A 10,743-nucleotide genomic window follows, 5' to 3' on the forward strand; every position below is an offset into this window, starting at 1 on the left:
AAATAAATACAATAAAGAACAGAAAAAAGCTAATACATATTTTTTTCATGGATTATTCTTTATTTTAATACCTAGTTGAGATAAAGAAGATGGGTAGTTTTTTTTCTTTTAACTGGATATCTTAGGCAAGTAGGTTTTGGAAGGTGCCAAGTCGTATTTAAAAGATTGATTACTTCCTTTGATTTTTTCTAAGACGACATATTTCAGTGCAATGGTTGGTATACAGTAACGGTTAATACATACTCTTTTAGTGAAAGTACACATACATACACATGCGTATTTAACATCACATACACGAGTATAATATAAATGTTCTAGTAAAAGCTACAATATAAATACACTAAAACACAATGATTGTTTATGTTTTTGTGGTGTAGTGGTTAGCACGGTCGCCTCCTACGCGACAGACTCGGGTTCGATCCCCGACGAGTACTAAAACCGGCTTGTTTTTATGCACGAATTTCTGTTTGCATCTTTCTATCTACTTACCTCCCGTTCCATATATCTTTCTAATTTTGTTTACTATCCGAAGGAGTATGAAGGAATTGGATTTTTTGTTTTTGTTTATTTGCTTGGTTGTTTGTTAGTGTTTATGCGCGTTTTCGTTATTTTGCTGTTAGTCCTCTCATAATCACTGTATTAGTGATATGATAAGCAAAGAATCGGAGGAGGACGAAGAGGACAAGCAAGTGATCAAGACGGAGTAGAAAAGATAGAAGGAAGGAAAGAGGTAAATGAAAGAAGCAAATTTTGTTTTATTATCTTGCCGTGTTATCTTCGTTCCATTTTGCCCATTTCAGATAAGAAATACGATTTCATAGGAGAGAAGAATGATTTTTTTATATAGTCGCTTGATATTTACCTACATAATTTGAATGGTTTGTTGTCACTGTAGTTCAGTCTAATGAAATAATTAAATGCTACTAATGGTTCGTAATTAAAGAAAATGCAAAGTAGACAAAGTAGACAGTACAGCTACCAAGGTGTGAAATACTACTACAATTACATTGTGACAGTTGAATCCTAATGATAATGATAATAACAACAAAGAATAATGAAAATAAAAATACTAATAATGATGAAAAGCAACAAGTAATGATAATGATAACAATAACCATAATCACAATAAGAACAACAATAATAACGATAATAATAAGAATAGGAGGAGGATGGGAAAGGATGGTAATAACAACAACGATACGTAGAAGTAGGAAAGAAGGAAGCAGAGAAGGAAAGGCACATGGAAAATAGGAAGACTGTGAAACAAGTGAAACAAAGTGAAAAAAAACATAAACATCGGGAATCCAAGTGGAACCAGAAGCAAAACAAACGAAAATTTTCTCATCTTTTCTCTCTCCTCTTTTTCGTGTTCTTCAACTCCGTCTTTCTTTCCTTTCAAATCCTCTCTTCCTACATCCCTTCTTCCCCTTTTCTCCCCTCCTTCGTTTCCTCTTTATTTTCCCCTCCTCTCCTCCGCTTTCCCTCTCCTTTTATCACAAACGCACAGACAAGAAGTGGTTCTCTCTCTCTCTTCTCTTTATTTATCAGCTCAGTAACATTTTCATATCAAACGGCAAATTCATCATGTAAGTATTTATGAATCTATACGTCAGACACAACCATACTATCGAAACAAAAGCGAACAAACGCCAAAATCTGCTCCTTATTAGCCCCGAACAGCACCATCAGAAATAATCTAAATGTCCTAATGAATGGATTACTCGCCATCTGGCTACGATTCCTCAGTCCTTTTGTTTTTGTTTTTCCTTCAGCTTATTTACCCTAAACACTCTCATTTCATTGACAGCATCGAAAATGGCTGAAGATGATGAATGATCCTAATAGCTTAAAAAGTGAGCAAAATCTGAAATCGATAACGGACAGTCTGTCGCATGGGAAACCCTTCAGAAAAAGTGCTCACATCATGAAATCTGGAATGTTCTGTGTCTCGGGTTTGATAAAAATTTCCTGTAGAAAGGAAATGTAATATTTTTTAATCAGTCAAATTGAAATCTGGAATGTTCTGTGTCTCGAGTTTGATCAAATTTTCCTGTAGAAAGGAAATGTAATATTTTTTAGTCAATCAGATTGCTGACAAGAAATTGCTGACAATGTGTAACACATCAATATATATAGATACACACACACAGAGTTTCTTAATTAATTCTACATCAATGTAGATCTTGAGTCAATGGTATAAAAGCAGGAAATGAGAGGAAAACAATGGCAGACTGTAGAAGAGGAAAGGCTGAAACATTCTGACTTTTATCCAAGAACGAACGTCATAAATCATAAAGGGAAGTTGAAATATCTTGTTTTTGAGTTAGTATGCAAAATAGGCTATCCATGAGAGAGAGAGAGAGAGAGAGAGAGAGAGAGAGAGAGAGAGAGAGAGAGAGAGAGAGAGAGAGAGAGAGAGAGAGAGAGAAAGAGAGAGAGAGAGCAACAGCAACTGCTTGCTTGTATGTTTGTAGCTACAACACAGTTTACTTTCAAGAAAAGAAAGGTATAGAGGTGAGGTGAGAACGGAAATAACGATAATAGATGAAAAGAGAAGATAAGATAATAAATAGACACGCTAAAGCTGAAAATGGCAATGAATAACGCTTATCGCAATAACAGCGGTGAGAAGAATAAAGAAAATAGTAGTAAATGATAGTGGAGAAGGGAGGTGGAATGAAGGAAGGGAGAAGAAGAGAAAGAGTAGAAAGGAGAAGGGAAGAAAGGGAGCAGAGGAGTGGGATAGGAAACGGAAGAAGAGGAATGAGGAGAGGGAGAAGAGGAGTACGGAAGACTGGGGGAAGGAGGAAAGGAGAAGGGGTGAGGAAGAGAGAGAGAGGAGGAGAGGGAAGGACAACGGGCAAAGGAGAGATGGAGGAGGAAAGGGAGAAGAGTGAGAAAAAGAAGGGGTAAGGAAGAGAGGGAGAAAAGGGAGATAAGAAGTTACAAAGAAAAGGAGATAAGAAGTAAGAGAAAAGACGTGAGGAGAAGGAGAATTGGGTGGAAAAGAGTGAGTTAGGAAGAGATGGAGAGGAGTGAGGAGGAGAGGAATAAAGGAGGCGTGAGGAGGAGAGGAAGAATAGGAGTGAAAGAGAAGAGATGAGAGAAACAGGGGAAAAGGGTAGAAAGGAGCTTAAAAGGTGCTTCATTTCTACACATACATACATATATGAATGATATGTATCTATTCATAAGTCAACTTATCTATTCACAAATCTATCCATTTATCTATCTATTCATCAGTCTACCCATATATCCATCTAGTTATCTATCGATTCATCTACATTTATCGATATGTATCTATTCATCTATATTTTTCTATATACTATATTTCTTTTTCGTCTAGTTCAATTTATGTAAACCTGTATTAGTCATCATTATTAGTATCTTTGTTATGATTATCATTATTATTTATTATGATTATCATTATTTTTATATCATTTTCATTATCATTATTACTATTATTGCTATTGCTATTATTGTTATCATCATCATTAATTTCACTGCTGTTGTAGCCTGTCTGTCTATCTGTCTGTCTGTCTCTCTGTTTATCAACGTACATTTGTAAACATTTTTATACACATGTTTGTCAGATATTTCCGTCTCAGTGTTGATCCAGATACGTTATTCCCAGAACTATATTACTCGATCGAAATCTTGCCAATTTGGTGGAAGATCAATTTTGCTTCACCTCAGATGTTAAAGAAATGAAGAGAAAAATATTCTGTTTTGCATGTTTGTTTGTTTGTTTCCTCGGGATGGCGTGGTGTGCCCCCCCCCCTCCTCAATGTCCGCCGCTGTGACAATATCTATGACAGATTACTTCCTAATTTTGTCAGATTATTGGCATATCATGGTATTTTTACTTAAACTGTTGTGTGTACTTTTTCCTTACAGAATCGCTTTAAAACAAACCGGAACTTCTGTCTTGAATTATTGCTATTCATTCGAATTCCTGTTAGATGAAATCTTGTTTTTATCTTTCTTATAATTTTCTGTTGAAATAACGTTTTCGAAGAGAAAAGTGAATCAATATACAACTTCTGTAAGTCGTTATTAAATTACATGCTTTGCAGTATGTTTAAAAGAACACTCGTTTGAAAATCTTCGAATATATCTTCGAATATATGAAATATCAATTAGTAGAAAAAAAAAATATATATATATACATATATATATATATATATATATATATATATATATATATATATATATATACCTGAAAAAAGTTTCATGAGAATAGAGTATAAGATGAAGTGTAAACAAGAATTACAACATTTCATACAAAATAGAAGATATGTGATTAGCACAGGATCCAGCTGTCACAATGCAATAGTGGTATTTCACTCCCTGGTAGCTGTACTGTCTGGTTTGTCTAGTTTGTATTTTTATTTCATTGCGGACCATAAGTAGCATTTATTTATTTATTACACTGAACTACAGTGAAAACAAACCTTTCAAAATATATAGGTAATTATAAAGCTGATGTAAAATAGATATCATTCTTCTCTCATATGAAATCGTATTTCTTATCTGAAGTAGGCAAAGTGGAACGAAGATAACACTAAGCAAGATAATAAAACAAAATTTGCTTCTTCTTTTGCCTCTTTCCTTCCTTCCACCTTGACTTGACTTTTTTTTCTTTCTCTTCATCACTTGTTCGTCCTCTTCGTCCTCCTCCCACTCTCTGCTTCTCATATCACTAATACAGTCATATGATTATGAGAGGACTAACAGCAAAATTCCTATTCCTCCGCATTGTAAGGACTGGAGAAAGAGACAGAAACAAAAGTAGAAAGATATGTGCAATGGAAGGGAAGTAGATAGAGATGCAAACAGAAATTCATGCATAAAATAGGTACATTATTAGTATCCGTCGGGGATTGAACCCGAGTCTGTCGCGTAGGAGGCGACCGTGCTAACCACTACACCACGGAAGCTTCTTTCATATAGATGAATTTCAGTAAATTTATTATGTAGATTTTATCAGAACACTAATATTACACTTATGTATGTGATGTTAAATACATATGTGCACGTTGGTGTGTACTTTCACTAAAGGAGCAAGTTGTATTAAACATCATTGGCAAAAGGCAAAAGAAGTAAATTTTGTTTTAATATCTTGCTTATTACATCTTCGTTCCACTTTGCCTACTTCAGATAAGAAAGACGATTTCACAGGAGAGAGGAATGATCTCTATTTTTCTAAAGTAGTTTGATAATTATCTTTATATTTTGAAAGGTTTGTTTTCACTGTAGTTCACAGTCATAAAATAAATAAATGCTACTTATGGTCCGGAATGAAATAAAATGCAAAGTAGACAAACCAGGCAGTACAGCCACCAAGGCGTGAAATGCTACTAAATTGTGACAGCTGGATCCTGTGCTAACCATATATCTTCTATTTTGTCCCGTATGAGATGTAATTCTTGTTTGCATTTCTTTTTATTTTCTCTTCTTATGAAACTATTTTTTCGGATATATATATATATATATATATATATATATATATATATATATATACCATTTGGTAGATCATCTATTTCATTCGAAGATTTTCAAAACGATTGGTCTTTTAAACATACTGAGAAAGCATGTAATTTCATAGCTACTTACATAACTTCTATATTGATTTATATTTGACTTCGAAAACGTACCGCGGTTGGGTAGAAACTGTTCCTCCAACAGAAAATTTTGAAGAAATTTATGATGAAAACAAGATTTCATCTAACAGGAATTCGAATGAAAGACAGAAATTCAAGTTTGTTTTAAAGCAATTTTCCAAGGAAAAAATACACACAGCAGTTTAAGTAAAAATACCATGATATGCCATTAATCTGACATTAGGAAGTAATGTGTCATAGATATTGTCTTAGCATCTGAAGTTATTACATTGTACTTTTAAAACCTGTTGGAACAAAATTTATCCCCCACCAAACTGAAAAGCTTTCCATCGAGTTATATAATTCTGGGAAAAACGTGTCTGGATCAACACTGAGACGGAACTATATGACAAACATGTGTATAAAAATGTTTACAAATGCACGCACATAAACAGAGAGAGAGAGAGAGAGAGAAAGAGAGAGAAAGAGAGAGAGAGAGAGAGAGAGAGAGAGAGAGAGAGAGAGAGAGAGAGAGCAATAATAATGTCAATGATGCTAACAAGAACAACAATGGCAATCAAGAAATAATAATAGTAATAATAATACTAAAAAAGAATAAAGATAATGATGATAATAAAGAATAATGATGATAATGATGAATATACCAATAATGATAAGAAGCATCATTGGTAATGATGATAATAACAAATAACCAAAATCCCAATAACAACAATAATAATAATGATAATAAGAATAGAATGAGGAGGATAATAATAACAGCAACAATACGAAGAAGCTGTCACAATGTAGTAGTAGTATTTCAGACCTTGGTAGCTGTACTGTCTGGTTTGTCTAGTTTGTATTTTTATTTCATTGCGGACCATAAGTAGCATTTATTTATTTCATGACACTGAACTACAGTGAAAATAAACCTTTCAAAATATATAGGTAATCATAAAGCTGATGTAAAATAGATATCATTCTCCTCTCTTATAAAATCGTATTTCTTATCTGAAGTAGGCAAGGTGAAACGGAGATAACACTAAGCAGGATAATAAAACAAAATTTGCTTCTTCTTTTGCCTCTTTCCTTCCTTCCACCTTCTCTACTCCGTCTTGATTTTTATTTGTTTCTCTTCATCACTTGTTCGCTCTCTTCGTCCTCCTCCCATTCTTTGCTTCTCATATAACTAATACAGTCATATGATTATGAGAGGACTAACAGCAAAATTCCTATTCCTCCGCATTGTAAGGACTGGAGAAAGAGACAGAAACAAATGTAGAAAGATATGTGGAATGGAAACGAAGTAGATAGAGATGCAAACAGAAATTCATGCATAAAATAGGTACATTAATAGTATCCGTCGGGGATTGAACCCGAGTCTGTCGCGTAGGAGGCGACCGTGCTAACCACTACACCACGGAAGCTTCTTTTATGTAAACGAATTTCAGTAAAATTATCATGTAGATTTTATCAGAACACTAATATTACACTTATGTATGTGATGTTAAATACATATGTGCACGTTTGTGTGTACTTTCACTAAAGGAGTAAGATGTATTAAACATTATTGTACACCTACCATTGCAATGAAATATGTCCAGAATTAAAAGAAAAAAAATGAAATGAATTTATCAACCTTTTTAAATATCTCTTTACTTGGCTCTTTCAAAAACCCTTTCCTAAAATATCCAGTTAAAAGAAAAAATACCTATCTTCAGTGCAATGGTAGGTATACAATGGTAGGTATACAATAACAATACATCTTACTCTTTTAGTGAAAGTACACACACACATACACATATGTATTTAACATCACATACACAAGTGTAATATAAATGTTCTCGTAAAAGCTACAATATAATTCTAGCAAAATTCATTTAATTTTTACATATTACCTGTTGTAGTGGTTATCACAGGCGCCTCTTACGCGACAGACTCGGGTTCAATCCTCGACGGACAGTAAATGCTATTAATCTTTATGAATGAATTTCTGTTTGTATCTCTACTTACCTTCGTTCCACAACTTTCTACTTTTGTTTCTCTTTCTCCGCTGTTTACGATGCGAAGGAGTATGAAGGAATAAGAGGGTTTGATTTTTCTTTGTTAGTGTTTATAAGCGTTTTCACAATTATGCTGTTAGTTCTCTCGGAATCATATGACTGTATTAGTGGTATGGGAAGCAAAGAATGGGAGGAGGACGAAGAGAACGAACACGTAAAGAGAAAGAAAAATGAAGACGGAGTAGAAAAGATGAAAGAGGCAAAAGAAGTAAATTTTGTTTTAATATCTTGCTTAGTACATCTTCGTTCCACTTTGCCTACTTCAGATAAGAAAGACGATTTCACAGGAGAGAGGAATGATCTCTATTTTTCTAAAGTAGTTTGATAATTACCTTTATATTTTGAAAGGTTTGTTTTCACTGTAGTTCAGTGTCATAAAATAAATAAATGCTACTTATGGTCCATAATGAAATAAAATGCAAAGTAGACAAACCAGACAGTACAGCTACCAAGGCGTGAAATTCTACTAAATTGTGACAGATGGATCCTGTGCTAACCATATATCTTCTATTTTGTACCGTATGAGATGTAATTCTTGTTTGCATTTCATTCTATTCTCTCTTCTCATGAAACTATTTTTTTCGGATATATATATATATATATATATATATATATATATATATATATATATATATATATATATATATATATATATATATATATACCATTTGGTAGATCATCTATTTCATGAAACTATTTTTTTTTCGATATATATATATATATATATATATATATATATATATATATATATATATATATATATAAACCATTTGGTAGATCATCTATTTCATTCGAAGATTTTCAAAACGATTAGTCTTTTAAACATACTGAGAAAGCATGTAATTTCATAGCTACTTACAAAACTTCTATATTGATTTATATTTGACTTCGAAAACGTACTGCGGTTGGGTAGAAACTGTTCCTCCAACAGAAAATTTTAAGAAATTTATGATGAAAACAAGATTTCATCTAACAGGAATTTGAATGAAAGACAAAAATTCAAGTTTGTTTTAAAGCAATTTTGCAAGGAAAAGGTACACACAGCAGTTTAAATAAAAATACCATGATATGCCATTAATCTGACATTAGGAAATAATGTGTTAAGGATATTGTCATAGCATCTGAGGTTGTTACATTGTACTTTTAAAACCTGTTGAAACAAAATTTATCCCCCACCAAATTGACAAGCTTTCCATCGAGTTATATAATTCTGGGAAAAACGTGTCTGGATCAACACTGAGACGGAACTATATGACAAACATGTGCATAAAAATGTTTACAAATGCACGCACATAAACAGAAAGAGGGAGAGAGAGAGAGAGCAGTAATAATGTTAATGATGCTAACAAGCACAACAATGGCAATCAAGTAATAATAAAAGTAATAATAATACAAAAAAAATAATAAAGATAATGATAATAATAAAGAATAATGATAATAATGAATATACCAATAATGATAAGAAGCATCATTGATAGTGATAATAATAACAAATAACCAAAATCCCAATAACAACAATAATAATAATGATAATAAGAATAGGATGAGGAGGATAATAATAACAGCAACGATACGAAGAAGCTGTCACAATGTAGTAGTAGTATTTCACACCTTGGTAGCTGTACTGTCTGGTTTGCCTAGTTTGTATTTTTATTTCATTGCAGACCATACGTAGCATTTATTTATTTCATGACACTGAATTACAGTGAAAACAAACCTTTCAAAATATATAGGTAATTATAAAGCTGATGTAAAATAGATATCATTCTCCTCTCATATGAAATCGTATTTCTTATCTGAAGTAGGCAAGGTGGAACGGAGATAACACTAAGCAAGATAATAAAACAAAATTTGCTTCTTCTTTTGCCTCTTTCCTTCCTTCCACCTTCTCTACTCCGTCTTGATTTTTATTTGTTTCTCTTCATCACTTGTTCGCTCTCTTCGTCCTCCTCCCATTCTTTGCTTCTCATATAACTAATACAGTCATATGATTATGAGAGGACTAACAGCAAAATTCCTATTCCTCCGCATTGTAAGGACCGGAGAAAGAGACAGAAACAAAAGTAGAAAGATATGTTGAACGGAAGGTAAGTAGATAGAGATGCAAACAAAAATTAATGCATAAAATATTTGCAGTATTAGTATCCGTCGGGGATTGAACCCGAGTCTGTCGCGTAGGAGGCGACCGTGCTAACCACTGCACCAAGGAAGCTTCTTTCATATAGATGAATTTCAGTAAATTTATTATGTAGATTTTATCAGAACACTAATATTACACTTATGTATGTGATGTTAAATACATATGTGCACGTTGGTGTGTACTTTCACTAAAGGAGCAAGTTGTATTAAACATTATTGTACACCTACCATTGCAATGAAATATGTCCAGAATTAAAAAGGAAAAAATCAAATGAATTCATCACCCATTTTAAATATATCTTTACTTGGCTCCTTCAAAACCCCTTTCCTAAAATATCCAGTTAAAAGAAAAAATACCTATCTTCAGTGCAATGGTAGGTATACAATGGTAGGTATACATTAACAATACATCTTACTCTTTTAGTGAAAGTACACACACTCATACACATATGTATTTAATATCACATACACAAGTGTAATATAAATGTTCTCGTAAAAGCTACAATATAATTCTAGCAAAATTCATATAATTTATACATATTACCTGTTGTAGTGGTTATCACAGGCGCCTCTTACGCGACAGACTCGGGTTCAATCCTCGACGGATAGTAAATGCTATTAATCTTTATGCATGAATTTCTGTTTGTATCTCTACTTACCTTCGTTCCACAACTTTCTACTTTTGTTTCTCTTTCTCCGGTGTTTACAATGCGAAGGAGTATGAAGGAATTAGAGGGTTTGATTTTTCTTTGTTAGTGTTTATACGCGTTTTCACAATTATGTTGTTAGTTCTCTCCTAATCATATGACTGTATTAGTGGTATGGGAAGCAAAGAATGGGAGGAGGACGAAGAGGACGAACAAGTGAGGAAGAGAAAGAAAAATGAAGACGGATTAGAAAAGTTGAAAGAGGCAAAAGAAATAAATTTAGTTTTAATA

General features: G+C 33.1%; 3 non-coding genes across 3 annotated transcripts; 1 reads left to right on the forward strand and 2 right to left on the reverse strand.

The window, feature by feature from the left end:
• The first annotated feature begins 362 nt into the window (after positions 1-362).
• On the forward strand, positions 363-434 carry TRNAR-CCU (transfer RNA arginine (anticodon CCU)). The gene has a single exon. It is a non-coding gene; the product is annotated as a tRNA-Arg (tRNA).
• Positions 435-4,868: 4,434 nt separating this feature from the next.
• TRNAR-CCU (transfer RNA arginine (anticodon CCU)) lies at positions 4,869-4,940 on the reverse strand. The gene has a single exon. It is a non-coding gene; the product is annotated as a tRNA-Arg (tRNA).
• A 2,018-nt stretch (positions 4,941-6,958) lies between these two features.
• On the reverse strand, positions 6,959-7,030 carry TRNAR-CCU (transfer RNA arginine (anticodon CCU)). Its single transcript has one exon. It is a non-coding gene; the product is annotated as a tRNA-Arg (tRNA).
• Between the last annotated feature and the right edge of the window lie 3,713 nt (positions 7,031-10,743).

This window comes from Penaeus vannamei, chromosome 32, assembly GCF_042767895.1.
Source record: "Penaeus vannamei isolate JL-2024 chromosome 32, ASM4276789v1, whole genome shotgun sequence".
Classification (NCBI taxonomy): domain Eukaryota; kingdom Metazoa; phylum Arthropoda; class Malacostraca; order Decapoda; family Penaeidae; genus Penaeus; species Penaeus vannamei.